The sequence below is a fragment of the Lepisma saccharinum genome, chromosome 20 (assembly GCF_977018435.1).
Source record: "Lepisma saccharinum chromosome 20, izLepSacc3.1, whole genome shotgun sequence".
Lineage (NCBI taxonomy): Eukaryota > Metazoa > Arthropoda > Insecta > Zygentoma > Lepismatidae > Lepisma > Lepisma saccharinum.
This window is the reverse complement of record NC_139248.1, coordinates 10,654,011-10,675,496: the sequence shown is the minus strand read 5'-3', so window position 1 is coordinate 10,675,496 and position 21,486 is coordinate 10,654,011.

The following is a 21,486-nucleotide window of genomic DNA, read 5'->3' as shown; positions in this document are numbered from 1 at the left end:
ATTCCTCCGGCGGCTTGCACGAGAAACAGACATTTTCATGGCGTCTGCGTGGCGAGCTATCAAGCTTCTAAACCTGAAGCCACACGTTAGAAGAATTGAAAAAAATATCAGGAGAGAAATTGAAGCAATTTCGGAAGAGGAACGTGTTAGCGAAAATTTCCAATACATATGCCGTAAATGTGTGGATGCAGGAGGATATCATTTCTAACATCTCTTTTAACAAGGTACGTGCTCATTTTTATTGTAACTGTAATTGTACGAGATTATTTCATTACATAGCTAGCGGTTCCAGATACGCGGATGTTGCATCCAGTTTGCCGGCAAACGTGATCATACTTCCCGCCGCGCTGGCCGCCGCTCCACGGCACTGTACTTGTACCTAAGAACAGAGGATACGCATTCAAGACGCTGAGCCACGGAAGCGGGTCGTGATAGCAGGTTGAAATACAAAAGCCGAGCAGGTTTCAAAGAGCAATAAACACCGAAGAAGCAGTTCGAAAGTAGTTTTCATGCAAATAATCCACTTTGAGAAGAGAAAAGCACAAAAGAGTTTAACCTTGAAACGAAACTCGATGTTGGTCTCCCGTCGAGGGACCGGAATTCATAAAAGAGATCTAATATTTCCCGAATAGAAACTGTGTGACAAACTTTGGGCTTAGTGGAGAAACTTTTTAATGAAGGCATTGGCAATTCCTTTCGGGTTGGTGGGCTGGGAGAAGAAGCTCCTAATTGGCTTGGCTCATTGAGAGATAAAAGCCAGCGGGTTTGCGGACGTCGATTCTTCCGGGCACACAAAAGGCGTCAGAATGACATTTCCTGATCAAACTAATACGCACAACTCATTTCTGATCGATCTAAAACTGGCATTTCCTGCTCATCCAAAACAAAACACACAACTCATATTCTTTCCTCCTTATACAAAACAATACACACAACTCATATCTGATCAATCTAAAATTGTCCCTTTCATCTTATACAATACAAGACATACAACTCATTTATAATAATCAATCTAAAACTTTTATTTAATTACTTTTACAAGACAATACTCAGGCCTCTTCTTAACCGTGATTTTTAGTAAAATATAAAAAAAATTCTTGTTTGTCTCTATAGTCTTCTTAAACCTAAAGGTTCATGGCTGCAGCAACACAGGACTTCCATCTGTGCCTATCTTAAGTAAGATCTATATACTCTTTTCCATCCTTAGCGATTTCCTTTAGGTCCATCTCAACGTTGTCCCTCCATCTTCGTCTTGGCCTTCCTACAGGTCTCTTACCATCAGGTTTCCCAACAAGAATCCTGTAAACTCTTCTTTTCTTCCCATTCGTGCCACATGCCCTGCCAACTAAGTCTTCTTGATTTAATTATTCTAATAATATCTGGACATGAATACAAATTATGTAGTTCTAAATTAAGTACCCTTCTCCACTCACCTGTCTCCTCATCCCTTTTAGGTCCAAATATTTTCCTAAGGATCTTATTTTCAAATACCCTCAATTTATGTTCCTCTTTCAATGTAAGGGACCAAGTTTCACACCCATATAATACTACAGGCAAAATTACTGTTTTGTATATTTTAACTTTTAGTTTCTTAGATATTAAACGAGAAGACAAAAGTTTATGAAGAGATAAGTAACATGCATTTCCTGAATTAAGCCTGTTTTTTATTTCCTAATATAATTTTTACATGTTAATATTACTCCTAAGTACTTGAATTTGGAAACGGGTTCAAACGAGTTGTTATCAATAATTAGATTTTGATTATTACCTAACACTTGGTTTCGGCCTGTAAGCATATATTTAATTTTCTCTTTGTTAACTTCCAAACCTATCTCTTTAGCAGTTTTGAAAAATATTTTAGCATTATTTTTAATTGTATTTATATCATCCTCTAATAAGTCTACATCATCTGCATATGCTAACAACTGAGTCACGCCGTTTAATTTTAGTCCTTCGTTAGTTTCTTTTACCTTCCTAACAGCATATTCTAAGGCAAAATTAAAGAGCAATGGAGATAATGCATCTCCTTGTTTTAACCCATCATGAATTGTAAATTTCTCAGACATATTAATACCCACACGAATTTTACTTTCTGTTTCACTGGTGCATACTTTTATCATACTAACAAGCTTCTTAGGTATTCCAAACTGTACTAATATATTATATAATTTATCTCTTTTGACCGATTGTTTGTTACTCAACTTTAATATTCCATGTTAGTTGGATATCTTGGACTACTATGTATCGCTTCAGCCACTTGTAGCACATTGTAGTTAGGCGTTGAGAACGAGGCGACATCTATGAAAAATTTATCTTCCCGTCGGTTCGCATTACGTGAACGAGAAGTTCTTGAGTTTGACGGGGAGTTTTATTGCAGGAAGAGAATTCTCCACCTAGCTACAGGGCATATGGCGAGGAAAGCTTCCAGGCCAAACTTGTAACACCTTTCAACACGAAATGTTCCGAAGTTTTCGAATGCCGCTCGTTAGACTTCGGGAACTTATCTCGCTGCCCGAAGCCAGCACCAATTATTGGCTACTGCTGCGAGCTACGCGTACATACACTTTCCGTGTTCAAACAAAACTACCGCAGGTTGGGAAAATACACGATGGAGGAAAACATGTTTAGAATGTGAGAATTTTGAAATCTGAATCTGCCAATCCTCGCAGATATGTCATAAAGGGTAATTGCTTTAGGATAGCGAAACCCTGGCGACTGTTAGAGTGGGATTATTTCCGTAACATCTCTGTCTGTTTTGCGTTGGCTGCTTGGAAGCGAGTCTTAATTCCGGAATCCACCAATCAACGAGCGCGCCGCTGACGTCATCTCAAAACAGCGCCTATCGCTAACCCTGTTGCTCACGCTCTAGGCTGTTGGTAGGCTCGCTAGTTGGACACTGTCAGTAAGCTGGAGATGTTACGAAAATGAACTGACTATAACAAAGCCACAATCTGCATTGTTGCCTGTTATCTCTTATTGTAGCCCTTAACCGATAGCGTATTGATTAACCCTGCTGCTATGTAACAAAGAGGTGGCAGAGGTGCAATGCACCGGATTTGCAGTTAAATCGCAGGTCTGTCGTAGGTTCGATTCGCACCACCAGCAGAAGAAATTTGTCCACCTGAAGACGAGAGAAGAGGTGCTCTCTAGATACGTAGTATAATTTGATGCACTAGACAATGGGTATGTCCGATTAACGTTACATGCCTTTGACTATTTGCATTCGTATATCTTCCTTAGCGTAGCTTTTCTGCTACTTTTGTCTACTCGCGGAGATGAGAATGAGGGATGATATGATGAAACTAATGAGACGCTCGAAAAGAAGACCCATTCCCAGGTTACAATTCGATTCCGCGACTCCTGGCGGTCACCAGTAGCGTAACTGAACATGCAGTGGACTTAGTAGGAAAACCTTTGAGTGTCAGCTAATCAATTTGGTACAATCATCATTGGCGTTGATTGGTTGATTAAAAAAGATAAAGTTCCCTGTGCATACAGCACCGTGCCATGAAGTCACACTTAGGGAATGTTGGGGTAGGACTCCACACATTCTCGATCGAATTGAATTGTTGATTTAAGTCCACTTTATGCACAGAAAGGCTAATCGGGACTAGACCTACAGTTCTATAGTGGGATCCGAACCACTCTGTGCCTCCACCGGGTATCGAACCCGGGACCCCTTGATTACAAGGCAACGACGCTACTACTGCACCATCTGGGAAGCCATTCTCGATATCGAAAAAAAGAGGCAATTGAGGTGATGTGATCCGCACCAAGCTCCGGACGTCCACAAGTACCCGTTATATGTCTTAACGTGATTGATTGATTTGTTTTATTGGTATCAGTTCCGTATATCGGAAACACATGTAAATCGGATATTTTGTGTTTCACATGGTTCGTACTTAACAATTGTGTATTGCGGAACATAGTTCATGGTGCCAATACGCTTTTTACACCAAAACAAACATTTTTTTCTACTAAAATAAGCCATTTTGTAAGTGCTGCCGAACGCATGAAACGTTGCGATATCGCTTGCTTTGCGAATGATATACCTTCTTTTGTTTTCGAATATCAGTGATTCCAACTCTATTATGGAAAAAATCCCTACTATCGTGTTCATCACGTGTGGAAATTGTACGGATAGCCCCACGAACCATTCACGGATAACCCCACGAACCATTTCCGATAAGGTTAGGTTAGGTTTGGTTAGGTTAGGCAAGCATAGTTAAAAAATAGAAAGGGGTTGGAAACACTGACAGGGGGTTACGTCATCAAAGGTATGTAGCATCCGGTTCACGTAGCGAAAACAATGGCACTTGTGCGTCGGTGAGATATTTCTCTTGAAAAAGTATACATGATTTCCCGGTCAAATAGATTCCATGATGAAAGAAAATACCTCCACGAACATCGGAAACCTTAGAGAAACTCATTTCCATAAGTAGTTTCTTCTGTAGAAATGAAGAAATGTGTTTCCGATATACGGAACTGTTACCGTTTTATTTTACTTCGCTTTTCTGCCGCTTTTGGCTAAACGAGGAAATGAGGATGAGTGATGATGTGATGAAATTCGTCAAGGGACACTAACAAAGGTATATGCATGCCCTTGTCGGGATTCGTAGCGTGGTGCGCTAACCACTTCTCCAAGGAGATCGGCGAACGAGATAAAATGACAGAAATGAAAATTAAACAAGTTCTCCGGGGTGCACGGATTCGAACCCCGCGCACTGCGTCACCCGGCCAATCAGCGCCATCCCGAAACCGACCTATCCGCTTTAAGAGAGAAGCCGTTATCATGGCACTTCTTTTTTTTCCCCTCCCTTGGAAACGCTGAAGGACGCCAATACTCTGTCTCATTCATTCCGGAAAAACTGCGGTAAAATTCTCTCCCGTGTATCCTCGCGGAATGCAACCAGTAACACACTCGAGAGCACTGTATAAATTCCGTCGCTAGGTGAATGGGCCAAGAGAGAGCGAGACAGACGGGCACTAGGATTGGAAACTAATCCCGGAAGTGCGTAATGGTGCGTAGGGGCCACCGACGCAGTATCCTTTTACGAGTCTGGCTTCTTTTCCGTTTCTGCTCCCCCCTCCCAACTACTTCTTCCGAGGAGGATCACGTGACTTACCCTCATGATTCAAACTGCTGGGGAAAAGGTCTTTCTTTCCCTCTCAATTCTTTTCCTTCAGCGACCATTCGTTTCTTGCGAAAAGAAGAAGAAGTTGCAGATTGGAATTGAAAAACAAGTATTTTTTTTAGGGGTGAGGGAACCCTGAGTCAAATTCGAGATTAAAATCAACTTCATTTCTTTCCTTTGACTTCCTGCCCGTGCCGGTCTAACAATTCATAATTTCATTTTCCTGGAAGCCCAAATTTTCCTTCTTCCCTTAAATCTATTTTAATGTTTGTTTTCGGATCTTATCGCTCAAGGTTTTGCATTGTACTTGGTTGGTAGAACAGTGATTGTCTCCAGTGAGGCAGGGAGGGCAATTGATATGTATGTATAGCAATATTACTGTTCTCAAACTGTGGTACGCGTACCCCCAGGGGTACATGAACAACTTGAAGGGGAGACACAATCAGCTCGAAAGAGAAATGTCGAGAATACCCACTCAACAACATTTTTGCTGCATGTGTACACCAGACTTCATTCTTTCAAACTTCATAACTTTAACACTCATCAAGAAAATAAGACTGATTTTGTCACTGACACTCTTATCTTTGTTTCGCATGTTTTGAAATAAAACACTCATTCGAAATCTATAATAGACTAAATTTGGAGCCGAATCTCTCTTGAAAGTTTCAAGTGCAGAATCAGACATCAGTCTATGCAGGTACATCCATCTCACTAGAAACTCTGCGGATTTGCAATAAAAAATCCAAAATTGTGCTTGACAGTTTGTTTTGTTCTTTACTTCTTTTTCAACAACTCTGGAAACAATATATGAAAATTAAAGTTTTTATGTATAAAAAAAGTCAACGCGCTAGTTACGTTAACGACCGACTGGCTTTAAAGTCCGCGGAGCGCGCCCACCAGCTGTAACAATCACATTCAACGCATAGTGTTGCCACACATCTACTCTACGCCACCTTGTCCCTCCGCGCACAAGCACCTTCCCACGGTCTCCACATTGAAGTTGAAAAGTACGGCAACAGCGTATCCGCAGTCATGTGACTGAGACTCCACGTGGAGTGGACGAGCAGAATGGCAGCTGCGCCCATTGGCTGAAGGTTGAGTGTCATTGGACGGAAACAACTCGTCCGCTATTTATCCCCATCCACGTTCGTGGCGGCGGCTTTCTTTAGTTCTTCGACGTTAACGAAGTAATCGCGTGGACTTTTCTTCTTAGCATGCGCGTGTTGCATATTTCCATTCTTGTAACTAATCATAAAGATTGTAAACGTAGGAGTACCCAATAAAATAATTAACGTGGGATTCTATTGCAGATACACACCTCCAACATATCAAAAACGGCCAATCAGGCAGCCAAAAAAATTCCCAAAACCCACCATTCGAAGAAAACCTATGGTGGAAGTACATTAGATGTTTTCTTAAGAAGTATGTGCATTTTGCCCCGGTAGATGGAGTTGCTGCTGATAAGTCTGTAGGTTAAGGATCCTTCTGTCTTGTTATGAACAAATTGTACTTAGTGATGAACCGTCATTTTTGTAGTTTCCTGTAATAAAAAACGTAAGCCTTCTGAGTCCTACATGGGACCATTTTCGCTCGCTGGTACTCGTTTGAGTCTACCACCCTCGAGCATTTACAATGGATATCATTTTAATATGACAATAATCGTAGAGACTAAAAATATCTCCCTTGGTAGTTTCAGCCCATAATCATCTGTTTCATTTTCATATATCACTGTATTGCTAATGTAGGCTAAACAACATTTTAACACGAAGATGATGTACTGTATATGTTCACTTAAGTTTCAATTTCACTGCGTCTTTCACCTCACCATCCATATTTGAGGAACCACTACCACAGACAAATTACGGTTATACGTGAACGACAGGACTTCGAATATATGCCGCCCGTTTTGCTTGTTCGAGCGTTATTCGCTCGAGCGAAGAAGCTCACGATTCCGTACGCTATCTAGCGTCGTCCGTGCGAACTATTTGGCGCTCGAGCGAAATACTCTCGCTACTTCGAGGAACTTTCAGTGGAAACGACAGCAGGGCAGTGATCAAGCATCTCTTGCAAGAAAGTCTGCAAGTCAAATTCATGAAGATATGACACACACATTCGGGGACAATATTCCTTGCTGTGCCACCATGAGAAACTGGGTTGCTAAATTTCCGAACCTGGCATTTCAGCAGACAATGAGTCACGTCCGGGGAGGCCTCCAGTGAAGATTGTGCAAGAAGCAATGGACGTTGAGCATGAAATTATCGTAGAGAATAGTAAAATTTCTGCTAAGCTGATAGCTGAGACTGAACATTTCCCCCGGAAGAGTTGGTGTAACTATTCACGACCACCTTGGAAGAAAGACGCTCAAAGCGAAGTGGATCCAGAGACTTCTCAAGGCAAACTAGAAGCGTGCTTCCAATGCAGTTCTTCAATGGTGGAAAAAGTACCGAGAAAGTAATACAGGGCTATGTGGAAGGGAGAATAGATTATTGGCGCTCTGAAAAAATAAAAGAAGAATGACTCTGCGTTCTGGGAAAATATTTTTTCTCTTCATAAACGCACATTCTAGAAAGTAAATATTTCTTCTCTTCATGCATTGGCTTTGTGGGAAAATAAATAATTATTCTTTTCAAAAATTGGCGCCCTGGGAAACTAAATAAGTTTCCTATTCATGAATTGACGTTCTGACAATATAAATAACTTTTCACTTCATAAATTGCCGTTCTGGAAAGATAAATACTTTTTTTCTCTTTGGCGTTCTGAGATAATAATAATTAATATTTATCTTCATAAATTGGCGTTATAGGCAAATAATTTTTCTCTTCATGAATTGAAGTTCTGAGAAAATAAATAATTTTTCTCTTCCTAAATTGGCATTCTCAGAAAATAAATATATTCTCTTCATAAATTGGTCTTCTGGGAAAATGAACAATTTTCCTCTCCATTAATTAGCGTTATGAGAAAATAAACAACGTTTCTCTTCATAAATTGGCGCTCTGGGTAAATAAATAATATATCTATTCATAAGTCGGCGTTCGGAGAAGTTAAATATTATTTCTCTTCATAAATTGGCGTTCTGGGGAAATAATTTCTCTTCATGAATTGATACTCTCAGGAAATAAATAATTTTTCTCTGCAAATACTGTCGTTTCATAAAATGAATATTCTCGTTTCATAAATTGACGCCCTAGAAAATAAATAAGTTTTCTCTTCATTAATTGGCGTGTTCTAAAATTAAACAATTTTTCTCTTCATAAATTGGCATTCTAGGAAAACAAATATTTTTTCTCCTCGTAAATTGGCGTTCTTGGAAAATAAATATTTTTCCTCTTTATAAATTGGTGATCTTACAAAATGAATAATATTGCTCTTCATAAAGTTGGTTTTCTGGCAAAATATTTTTTCTCTTCATGAATTCCGGCTCTCAGAAAAAGATAATTTCTCTCTTCATAAACTGACCTTCGGAGGAAATAAATAACTTTTCGCTTCATAAATTGAAGCTCTAGAAAATAAGTAATATTTTTCTTCATAAACTGGCGATTTTGGAAAATAACTTTTCTCTTCATGAATTGCGGCTCTTAGAAAATAAATAATTTATCTTCTAAATTGACGTTTTTAGAAAATAAATAATTCATCTTCTAAATTGACGTTTTTAGAAAATAAATAATATATCTTCTAAATTGACGTTCTGAGAAATAAATAATATTTCTCTTCATAAATTGGCGTTCCATGAAAATAAATAATGTTTCCTCTTTATAAATTGCGGCTCTCACGAAATAAATATTATTTTCTCTCCAAAATTGATGTTTCAGGAAATAAATATTTTTTTTTATAAATTCACGCTCTAGAAAATAAATATTTATTGTCTTCATAAGGCCTCCCCCATGGCGCAGTGGTAGCGTCATTGCCTTGTAATCAAGGGGTCCCGGGTTCGGTACCCGGTGGAGGCACAAGTGATTCGGATCCCACTTTAAACTGTAGGCCCAATCCCGATTAGCCGTACTGTGCATAAAGTGGACTTAAAACACCAACTCAAACCAATTTTGTCTTCATAAATTGGCCTTTTGGGAAAATAAATAATTTTCCTCTTCATAAATTGGCGTTCTTGAACAATAATTTTTCTTTTCATGAATTGAGGCTCTCAGAAAGTAAATATACTTTTTCCCTTCATAATTGGCATTCTGAAAAATTAATAATTTTTCACTTCATAAATTGTTGTTCCATAAAAATAAATAATTTCTCACTTCACAAATTGTCGTTACAGGAATTTTTTTTTTCTCTTCATATATTGCGGATCTCAGAAAATGTGAATTGCCTTACAGAAAATAAAATAATTTGTCTCTCCGTTAATTGTAGTTCTGAGAAAGTAAATAGTTTTTCCCTTCATAAATTAGCGTTCCACGAAAATAAATATTTTCTCCATCTGAAATTGTCGTTATAGTAAATAATTAATTTTTCCTCTTCATAAATTGCAGCTCTCAGAAATAAATAAAAGTTATTTATTCTTCACCAATTAACGCTCTATCAAATAAATATTTTTTCTCTTCATAAATTTACGTGCTGCGAAAATAAATAATTTTTGACTTTATAATGTGGTATTATAGAAAAATATATTCTCTCTTCTTGAGTTGGCGTTCTATGAAATTAAATAATTGGTCTCTTCATAAATTGGAGTTGTGGGAAAATTATAATTTTTTTCTTCGTTAAATGATGCTCTGTTCTCGTCAGATACTTGAGAGAAAAGGGCCTTCATCACCCTCCCACACTAACACCGGTAGCATCATCCAAATGCTTCTTCAGAGATCAAAATATATTTATGGAGTGTCGACATCTCTACGAAAGCGTCTCTGTACAAACTTGGGGGGACGATGATATGATGACTCCGAACACGAAGAAACTTGAGTCAGAGCTATTCTGCATTTCCCAATCTCCCTACCTTTCCACGGATGCCGCAGTTCTTGTCCGGGCTAATTAGCTAATAGCTCCGCAGAACATGGCCGAGGGCGTTCTGAGAAAATAAATACTTTTACTTTACACAAATTGTCGTGCCAGGAAATAAATATATTTTCTCTTCATAAATTGGTGTTCTGAGAAAACAAACAAATGTTTTCTTCATAAATTGCTCTCTCAGTGAATAAATGTTATTCTCTTCATAAATTGGCGCTATGAAAAATAAATAACTTCTATCTTCGAAAATTTGCGTTATGGGATGATAAATATTTTTTTCTTCATAACTTTGCGTTCCAGGAAAATAAATAAGTGTTCTGTTCATAAATTGCCGTTCTGGAAAATAAATAATTTTCTCTTCATAAATTGGTGTTTCAGGGAAATTAATAATTTTTCTCTTCATAAATTGGCGTTCATAAAATGTTGCTCTGTCATAGTTAGATACTTGTGAGAGATGTTTCTTCATCAATTTTCCTCCCACTCTGATGTGTCGATGCCTTAAGGGTATCTGGCATCATCCAACTGCATCCTCGGAGATCAAAATCTGCTCATAGAGTGACGACGTCTCTGTACAAACTTGGAGAACGATGACGTGGCCAAACGCGAAGAAACTTGAGTCAGAACTATTCTGCATTTCCCAATTTCCATACCTTTCCACGCAGGCCGCAGTTCTTGTTCGGGCCAATAGCTAACTCCGCGGAACATGGCCTAGGGCGGTCGGTCGATTGCCTGGGACCGAAACTTCCCGCAACAAGATTGCCTTTCGCTACGACCAGGGATCGAGCATCTCCTCGTATGTTGGAATTATAATGTATCAAGGAGTGCATCGTAAATTCTGATTTCATGAATTTAACATGGCCGAGACGCCGAGGCAAAAGCGAGCTTATATTGCTTCCGGTGCGTGCGGGAAGGGGGAGCTGGTGGAAGTTTGTCCGTGTAATGACTGAACGTTTCACCTTGGGCTCGATGGCGTCTTATGAAGCTCTATGCAATCTCAATCTCGAGGTCTTTGGTCCCAGGTGCTGCGATAAAAGGTCATTGGTCGAAACTGTCCTTTCCAAGTCTCCACGGAACGAAAACTGGGTAAGTATTGTTGATGTGATTACATTTTTTTTTCGTCTTATCTTTTAGAATTCAACTTCAAACACAGGGGTTCCGGGTTCGAATCCCGGCCTGGGCATGGATGTTTGTGAGTGTCCATTCATCAATTTCATCATATCACCATCATAACGCAAATTAGCCAAAAGTGGCACAAAAGAAGCGAAGTAAAATGAAGCAGATCAATCAACTTCTAACGGTGTACAAAAGGAGTGTCATTTTTTACAGGGTGTCTACAAACTTGTAAAAACATAATTACATGACTTTTCCAGGTTTTCCAGACAAGAACGAAAATTTTCCAGACCACTTCATTAGGGCAGGCAATTCATGTATTTAAACAGAAACATAATGATACCTAAAAAATAAATTCGCGCACAATTCTACAGATTCTGTACTTCAAATGCATGAAAATCTTGGTGCATCCAACGCACGATTTCTAGCTTCTTTATTTTTGTTTATTTTGAACTAAAATAGATGAAAATTCCGGTACCAATATTACGTAATGAGTATTTTCATTTCCTAAAAATGAAAAGAAACCGCATCTACCACCACGTAACATATCCTTCGGTATGTGGGATCGAATCTTGTGGGTATAGCTCATTCATCACTCATCCCCTATACTATGGAGCAACTCGCTATAATAAAAATATAGGTGGTTCTCTCGCCCCCGTGGCCGCGGTGGCTCAGTCGGTAACGCGTCTGACTACCATGCTAAAGGTCCCGGGTTCGATCCCCGGCCGGTTCAAATCCGGGAACTTTTCTAACGGTGAAAGCGGCCCCGGCGCCCACCCAGCGTCGAATAACATGGGTACCTGGGGGAAACCCTGGGGTGTAAAGGCGGTCAGGGGCGTGATGCTGATCACATCACCCCCACTCACGACCGGATCAAGAAAGTGTGGGGCGTTACCCCCACACCCCCTATACGCCTTCATGGCGTGGTGCTATGCACAGGGGAACACTTTACTTTTTTTTTCTCTCGCCCCCCCCCCCCGCTGCCCCAGCCACTCACAGTATTCGACAAGCCTGGCGAAAGAACCACCTATATTTTTTGTGGCACTTTCAACACTTTTTTTCGGGACCTAGCAACACTGCAGGTCACGCTAACTCTTCGTTCTTGTCACAAAGTTCTACAACGTCTCTCTACTCCTGAAGATGTGACATACCGTCACGAAAATTTGAAGTTTTTCTGCGTCCGGTGAGTGTTTCCTCTCTTCTCTTTCACACCCATCAATGCAATGAAACTAAAAACAGTGAGATAAAATTAAGTTTTTCTTTCCCGACTGAACTCTCATCAAGGTTTTTGCCCCACCCCCCTTAATCAGAGGGTCTGCATACGCCTATGCTTGCAATGCAACCTTGGAAAGAAAGACAGCTAGCATCGGGAAGTTCTGGGCGATTCGCATTAGTGTGAGTGCAGAAGGCAATTCGGGGCGTGGTTCTGCAGGCTGTAGCTTCCGTCTGTAATGAAGCAGCCGCAGAGAGTTCATCTGGGAGGAGTTTTCTTCTCCATGCGGTTGTTTCCTAAGACAACAAGTCTGATCAGGAAGTCCATTACTGTCTTATGTAGGGGATAATGTTATGCTTGCACGTGGGTAGAAGTATAGAGGGATAGGGTAGACAAGGAGCGAGGGAAACAGGGTGACACAAACGTAACTTTACACATTGTGACTAATTTCAGTGTATGTACCGGGATAAAAGCTAAAATATATAAAACAGTAATTTTGCCTGTAGTATTATATGGATGCGAAACTTGGTCCCTTACATTAAAAGAAGAACATAAATGAAGAGTATTTGAAAATAAAATCCTTAGAGAAATATTTGAACCAAAAAGGAATGAGAAGACAGGTGAGTGGAGAAGGTTACATAATGTAGAAATGCACAATTTGTATTCATGTCCAGATATTATTACAATAATTAAAAAGAAGACTTAGATGGGCAGGCCATGTGGCACGAATGGGAGAGGAAAAAGGGGTTTACAGGATTCTTATTTGGAAACCTAATGGCAGCAAGAGACCTGTAGGAATGCCAAGACGAATATGGAGGGATAACGTTGAGATGGACCTAAAGGAATTCGCTAAGGTTGGATAAGAGTGGATGGATCTTTCTCAGGATAAGGACAGATGGCCTGTGTTGCTGTAGCCACAACCTTCGGGTATAAGAAGGCTAGTTGGTTAGTACCGGGATGTAAAGGGTGGCCATTTCTGCGGACACCCAAATGTCAATCTCCCTTCTATATAGTACACTCTGGACTGCATTGTACAGACTAGCGAGGCTCTGGGGTCTGGACCTGCAGCCAAGATGATCCTCTGTGGGGCATCATTCATCTGTGGATTGGTAGGGCGCTAATCAGTTCGCCACGATACTAGGCCAGCGAGGCTCCAAATATAGTAGTAAGCTACCTAATATTATCATTAGAAATTCATTGGATTGATTTGTTGTTTTAAGTCCACTTTATGCACAGTCAGGCTAATTGAGACTGGACCTACAGTTTAAAGTGGGATCCGACCCACTATGTGCCTTCACCGGGAATCGAACCCGGGACCCCTTGATTACAAGGCGACGACGCTATCACTGCGCCATCGGGGAGGCCAATTAGAAATTCAGAATGAACACTAGAAGCAGACTTCCGTTGTGAAGTAGTTAGCACAGCGTATGACGTCAGGAGTACCGGGTTCGAATCCCGACCTGGGCGCAAACGTTCTTTGTTAGTGTCCGTTCATTAACTTGTATCATAGCATCACTCATCCTCATCTTCGCGATTAGCCAAAAGTGGCAGAAAACCAAAGTAAAATAAACCAAATCAATAAACAATCACCAACATTGGAAATTATTGGACTTTAATGTTTTGTTCTTAAGTCCACTTTGTGAGCAGACAGGCTAATCGGGACTAGGCCTACGGTTTAAAAGTGGGATCCGAAGCACTGTGTGCTTCCTAAAGGTTTGATTTGATTTAATTTGCTTTCTTTTATATTCCTTTTCCGGAATGTCTGGAGTAGCGACGCGCAGAGACGAAAGCTTGTGGGCGGGGCCAGACTAGGTGGGGAAGGGTGCAAAATGCAGAATTCCCCTAGTAGGCTTGCAAGCTGTCATGTTTACTACAGAACTACTCGACCAATCGAGTCGCCCCCTCTCGCGCGACCCCTCCCCTCCGCGCGTTCATTGGAAGAGGCACCGCCCACAACGTTCGCCCAGAACGCGTTCGCGTTCTCTTACTCCAGACATTCCGGAAAAGGAACATACTTCGCTTTTGGTGCCACTTTTGGCTAATTTGCAAGATGGGGATGAGTGAGGATATGATGAAATTGATGAATGGACACTCACAAACATCCAAACCCGGGACCTCTGGCGTCGTAGCGCGACGTGCTCTCCGCCACAGGGGCCGGCTGCTTCCTACAGGTATCGAAGGCGACAATGTTACCATCGGCATTGGAATCGAACCCGTGAATCTTCGATTACAAGGCGGCAATGATAGCAACTTTTCTATTCAGAAGCCCTAAATATTTCATCTCCCACCTTTTTAGCTGATTACAATCATAAAATTACGCAAAAAAGGGAGAGAGATGCATTTTTGAAATTGAAATTGAAACGGGCAGAATTACAAATTCCGTCGGTCCCGTTCGCATAACAACCCCTTTCCCCCCAGAGATATCCTCCATTTGGAAATTGTTGCCAGCGCGTTAGTATGTAGGGCCACGCAGAGTCCACATTAAGGGAACGTAATCATTGCTAGGGCAACCAATGCAAATAGCACTCAGCGTCTGTGGTCAATTACGCGAGAGTGGATGCAAGGCCCTACATATTTTTATCATGGGGATTACCGGTTCGAGACCCAGTTCCGTTTCGTAACAACAGAAAGAGCTCACAGACGCGTCGAGAGAAGAATCCGGAATAAGGATTCGATCCGATACGGGCTGGGAAAGTTCGTTCCATCGCCATAATTTAGACGCGCCGGAGTGTCTACTGAATTTCCCACGTTCGCTTTTAAGAGAAGGGGAAAACGGTTTTGAAATGTCCATAGGCGCACGTGGGGAGGGTCAAGGGAAGACACCCCTTCAGGAAATAAGATGAAATCTTGTCTACTTATTCTGTCCCTTACTTTGTATCTCTATTCTGTTTTCTATTACTCCACATCCTCTTCCTATCTTTCTATCTTTGCTCAATCTTAATATCTCTTCGTTACCAACCAGAAGGTTTATCTTGATCGAGTTCCCGCCAAAGATGGTCTAACAATTTCTCTGAATGTTAGTGACAATGGTACAAGGTGTTCGAGTATCAATATATTATATTGCATAGTACAGTCAACGCCAAAGAATACAGTACGCAAATTGTCCATCACTTTTTTCAATATCTTGTATTCTACACTCTGCGTTGTTTTAAGGTATGACATTCTGTTGATGCCAAGCAGATATTTTCCTCTGCATGTCCATGATCATAACGTTCTGGGAAACAGACTGAATGAAAATGGTATTGGACAATTCGCCTACTATTTCCTTTGCTGTTGGGTGTACATATTGCACCTAGATACACATGTACATTGTGGACTAATTTGAATTTGTTCTATTCATACATTGAGAGAGAATATAGAGTTAGATGCTCAGTTATCGTCGTGGCGACGATGATGATGATGAAGGGAAATCTGAGGAGGATGAATGGGAAGAAAGAAGGGCGACAATTACGATGATAATACACACAAAGTTACAGCCGTAAACAAACGGCTCAAACATCCACAAATTCCCTAGGTGCGTAAACGTTTTCCCCTATGCCTGCCATTTACCCTAAAGTATGCGATATGTTCCTCTATATTCTGCCGTGAGGTGTGAAAAATCTTCCACTACGCCTGTTATCTTCTCTAAAGTATGTAAAAGGTTCCCCTAACAAGGCGTTCCCTAACTCTTTCGTTTCACGGCGCCCTTAGTGTTTCAAGATATTTCCGTGGCAACCAGTTCGTTAGACGCTCAGTTAGTGTGGTTAAGTTGCTTGCCTTAAGTTAAAAATGAACACCTATTTCAAATTCAGAAACATATTACAATGTAGGCCTATCTAACACTTGCAAAGTTCAGTTAGTGTGGTTAAGTTGCTTGCCTTAAGTTAAAAATGAACACATATTTCAAATTCAGAAACATTTTGTGTGTAATAATTACTAAATCAGCACATATTTGGAATAAGTGTCATTTCAGTTAAGAAAAATGGAATATTTCGAGGGGCCATGGGACACACGAAAGCACACTGTGGGAACCACTGCCCTATACAATCTATATTCTCTCTTGAAGTCTGGAAAATGTTCCCCAAGCCTCAGCTTACTACCTTTCCATAAAGTATGGAGAATATTCCGCCACTACCTACTATAGACTTCCCTGAAGAAAAATACTCCCTAGCAAATTGCCACATTAATGCATAAAATATGCAAAACAATTTCCACCCCTACGTTTCATTACTTGAACAAAACGTAACAGACAAAGGCTGCTAATGAGCTATTAACATATCCACCGGGAGCTGCTCGTGTATTCATAGAACTACCGGCCTTGACAAGGGTTCGTCTGCATACACTTGAAACAAGATTTTAAACCGAAGCCATTTATAAGCAAGAGCCTATATTAATTTTTTTGATTAATGGAGCCTGTCGCAGGACGTGTTGGATGGCATTGACGCATGAGAAGAGGGATGTCCCCGTGGGCAGTAACACCCTCCCACCCCCTTGCCCTTGGAAGACCTTCGAAACTTGGACCTCCCGAATTCCGACGGAGGCCGTGTCATGTCGGTTGCAATTTATCTTCCAATCTGTATCGCGAGAGGAATATCGTGACAACGAAACTAGATTTTGTCGCCTGACGAAGTGTCGCCTTGTTTGGAAACGTTAGCCCGCTGTGATCAAGTGGCGAATAGGTTCCTATCCTTAATATTCTGCAACCCATCCAGCACTACTGTTTACCGGGTTGCAGAAACTCCAGGCGTTAAACCTTTTTCTGATTTTTGTTATCTCAGTTTTCGCTTCATAAATATGAGTTTGAATTTTTTAAGTCCACTTTATGCACAGAAAGGCTAATGGACCTACAGTTTATAGTGGGATCAGAACCACTATGTGCTTCCACCGGGTATCGAACCCGGGACCCCTTGATTACATGGCGACGATGCTACCACTACGGCATGGGGCAGGCTCTGCTTCTAAATACGAGACATTTGAATATTTAATGTAATAGATTAGATGCTGGTATTTACACTACCGTTCTCTCTCCTAATACATTTCACGTAGAAAGGAACCACACTTCGAAAATACCCTTCTGAATTATAACACTAATATGAGAGAAATAGACACCAATCCTTAAATTGTCGATAATTTAATTCGTTTCCCTAATCAGAGTCACAGAGAACATCGGATTTCGGTGAAACGTGGTATAGATGCTATGGAGACCATGGGGATGCGAATTCTGACGAAAAAAGTTCAAATTTTCATCACCAGTTGGAAATGTGGCGCTAAAATCTGGTGCAAAGTGAACATCATTCCTTGGCTTTAGCATCCTCATCGTCGATATTAGCCGAAGATGTAAAAACGCGACGTAAGATAAAAATATCAATAGATAGGCTATGCAGGCTTATGGATATGAGATCGGAACGCGAGGGCCTCCCCGATAGCGTAGTTGGTAACGTCGTCGCCTTGTAATCAAGGGGTCCAGGGTTAGATTCTCGGTGGAGGCACATTGCATAGTGGTTCGCGTCCCACTTTAAACTGTAGGTCCAGTCCCGATTAGCCTCTCTGTGCATAAGTAGACTTGAAATAGTAACTCAAGAGACTGGAATGGAACGCAATATAATCTCTCATTTAACCCGTACGAATGTTGAGACTGCTGTGTTCAATTTTCCCTGAAATTTGTCTACTTGTACTTTTCTTCTTTTTGCATCAAATTTCCATTTTCCCATTTCGCTTAAAAATCGCTCCAAATTCCCCTGCTAGAGGCAAATTTTCCTGCATGTGGCAACACTGACTGAACACTGCTGTTCTGGCATAAACTCAAAACAAAGTTTTGAATGTCCGATTTCTGTCGGTGAACATTTGAACTTTTAAAATCAGCATTCGCTTTCGCATGATCGTCATAACCGCTATACATACAAATTTTGGGCACTAATATGAGTAGAAGTTTAATTATGATCATGGAGTTTAATAATGACCACTTCTTCTGGTACTATGTTAATGTTTCACATGTCGCTTGGGAACAAGCCAATCAACAGCAACGTTTCACATCGTAGCGGCATTACAAGTCGAACAAACCTGCGTTCGATTGGTGAAACCTGTCGCTTGTCGCTTGTTACCTAGGTGTGAAATCTCCCTTAGGTCGAAGCATACAAAATGCATTCGTACTTTGCCGTGACGAGACGCTCTGATCCGTGTAATTCTCATAGCTATTGCGCTATATCGTGTGTAGGTTATTACGTATTGAAAAGCACACGGGGTTCAACTAAGTGAGCTGCGAATGGTGGGCGGTCGGAAATGTCAACGATGAGAGGGGGTGGTTGGAGGGTGGGGGCTTGTCCTCTCGCTGCAAACAACGACATGAATTCGCACTTTGCAATCCAACGGCCCGCGCATTGGAACACACATTGAGAGTTTAATGTTCCATTGCATTGCATTGAAATTCTCCATGTATCCCGTCAGTATTGGCAATCAACGGGATGTTTTGTTTGCGTGTGTCTTGTTGTACTATTCTGCAAGTGTATATGGCTTCCTGCAGCCTCGTAAATGGTGAACTGCTCTCTTGTAGCAGAAGGGCCGCATCGTCAACTTCGTAAGGTGATATGCGGTTTGATGATTCTAGTGCAAAACGTTGTCAAAGCTTGTTTCAAGTGCACCTTGTTTTCATGTTGGCAAATCGGGTCTGGACCTACAGTTTAATGTGGGATCCGAACCTTAATGTGTCTCAACCGGGAATAGAACCCGAACCGCTTAATTACAAGGTGACATCGTTACCACGCACGAGTGTTAGGACAGTTACTTCTTAAAAGTAACTTAGTAACAATTACTGGTACTTGAAAAGTTACGTTAGCTTATTTTCTACAGTTAAGGACACGAGGAACAGTTTCTATGTCCAGCCTGTGACTGTTCTCTACACCACAAATTTATTTTACTTCTTATGTTCATTTGCAAATGTACAATTATAATTAATGGGTGTTCCGTATAGGACGCCGAATTTGAATCGAGTGCTATTGTTTTATTTCGAGGTTGGCAGACCTGTTCTTACCAATGTTGGTATCTGTTGTCATGACGATTAATGTAGCCTCAATTGCTTTGACTCGTTTGTTGCGGTTTCCTTCCGAAAATCCTCGAATAATCCAGGAGCGTGAAATCCATCCATCCGCTGAGAACGACTGTGTGGTGTGGGTTTTGGCAGGCGGAGTGTGATCTTACACCCTGTGATTTCTTCTCATGAGGGTTTGTGAAATCACAGGTGTACGCCAACAAACCACGAACCCTTTTGGAACTGAAGGCGGAAATCATACGGGTGATTGGAGGCATCGGGACAGACATCTGCGAGAGGGTTATCAATAATTGTGTGGAGCGTATAAATGCATGCAGACTCAGTAGGGGTGGACATATGCCAGGCATTGTCTTTCATACGTAAATGGGAGATGTTACTGCTTACATATATGCGAGATATTACTATTTTCATGATATTTTCACTACTTTGATATAGTTTTCTATTTCGGCGTCCTATACGGAACACCCTAAATTATCTATTTTTAACTTCAAATGTTAATGTTCAAGTTGCTGTTTAATAACGTTTGTGTTCTATTTGCGTTAAATTGTACAACGTTTATGTGCTTGGCAACGTTGTCGTTGCTATGGTAACAGAGATAACAGTTGTGAAGTTTTGTGATAAACGTTTCTTTCAAAAAGTGATTTGCTGCTTTTCCATTCATGATAATATTCAGCTAATTTAGACATGCAATCAGCCCACAGAAGTTTGGCTTCGCCTTCGCGAATTGTGAAAGATATTAATTTAATAACAGTACACGTATAATTAAGCATCGACGGCAACAGGAGAAGCCAGACGCGAGGACCTCAAAAATGTTCCTCCCTCGCCGACCTTCTCCCGCTGTGAGCTGGGTAGAGAAAGATTTGTGCGCTGGTTGGTTGTACTAGGAGGAGGAAATTTAGCCTTACGCTTATGGGAGTATTATTTTCCTTGTTCTCTTGGAATATCAAACTTCCGACGGTGTAGAAAAACACATCAGTGGGAACAGAACTAGAACAGAAAACTGTTTCATTTGTTTCTTTTAAAGAACAGAAATTTTGCCAACCCTGATCAAGGGACACTCACATAGAACACTCATGCCCAGGCTGGGATTCGAACCCACAACCCTTGGCGTCGTAGCGCCCTGTGCTAACTACATCGCCACGGATGTCGACTATATGTATGTCAGGTTTAGTACTGTTATTAATATTCGGTTTATTTACGCTAGATGTTGTGGTTCTAGTTGTTAGATTTGATGGTAATTCTTCCATTGCTTGCTTGCTGGATTTGATTTATTTTACTTCACATTTTTCTGCTCCTTTTGGCTAATCGCGAATATGACGATGGGGGCTGATATGATGAAATTGACACACACAGAGCACTGGTACCGAGGCCGGGATTCGAACCCTGCCGTCGTAGCGCACTATGATAACAACTTCGCCGAAGAGGCCGACTAATTATCCCATTGCATATAATACCGGGTGTCCCAGAAGTCTTTCCCTGATTACAAACTTTATTCATATCCGCTATGTGTAAGGTAGAGATGTGAAAGTGGTGCCAAAATGTTGGAAAACTAACCAAGGTTTTTTGTTCCAGGTTTCAGTAACGTGGCTGTAGTGTAACAGTGTCAGTGCCCAGGAAACCTGAAATGTTCACAAATCAGGAAAAAGCTCAGTGTGTCCCCTGGTATCATTAGGCAACAAAGCCTGTACAATTTGCACTTTGTATGCACGAAAAAATAAACGTTTGTGTAAGATATCATAAAGATAACGTTTTGGATGATGTTTTACGTTGTTTGAAATCGCTGAGGTTGATGGTTCGGCCACTTCTCGGTAAGTCAGCAACAGATTATGTGGTCTTGAACTTGTCATACCACGACTTAATGCTCTCGACATCGGGCGGCATCTTTCCATAAGTTGTTTGAAAGTTCCTCTGCACTGTTATTGGTGACCGGGTCTCGTGACACACTGAGATTTTTCCTGATTTTTGAACATTTCCGGTTTCCTGGGCACTGACACTGCTACACTACAGCCACGTTACTCAAACCTCCAACAAATAAACTTGGTTAGTTTTCCAACATTTTG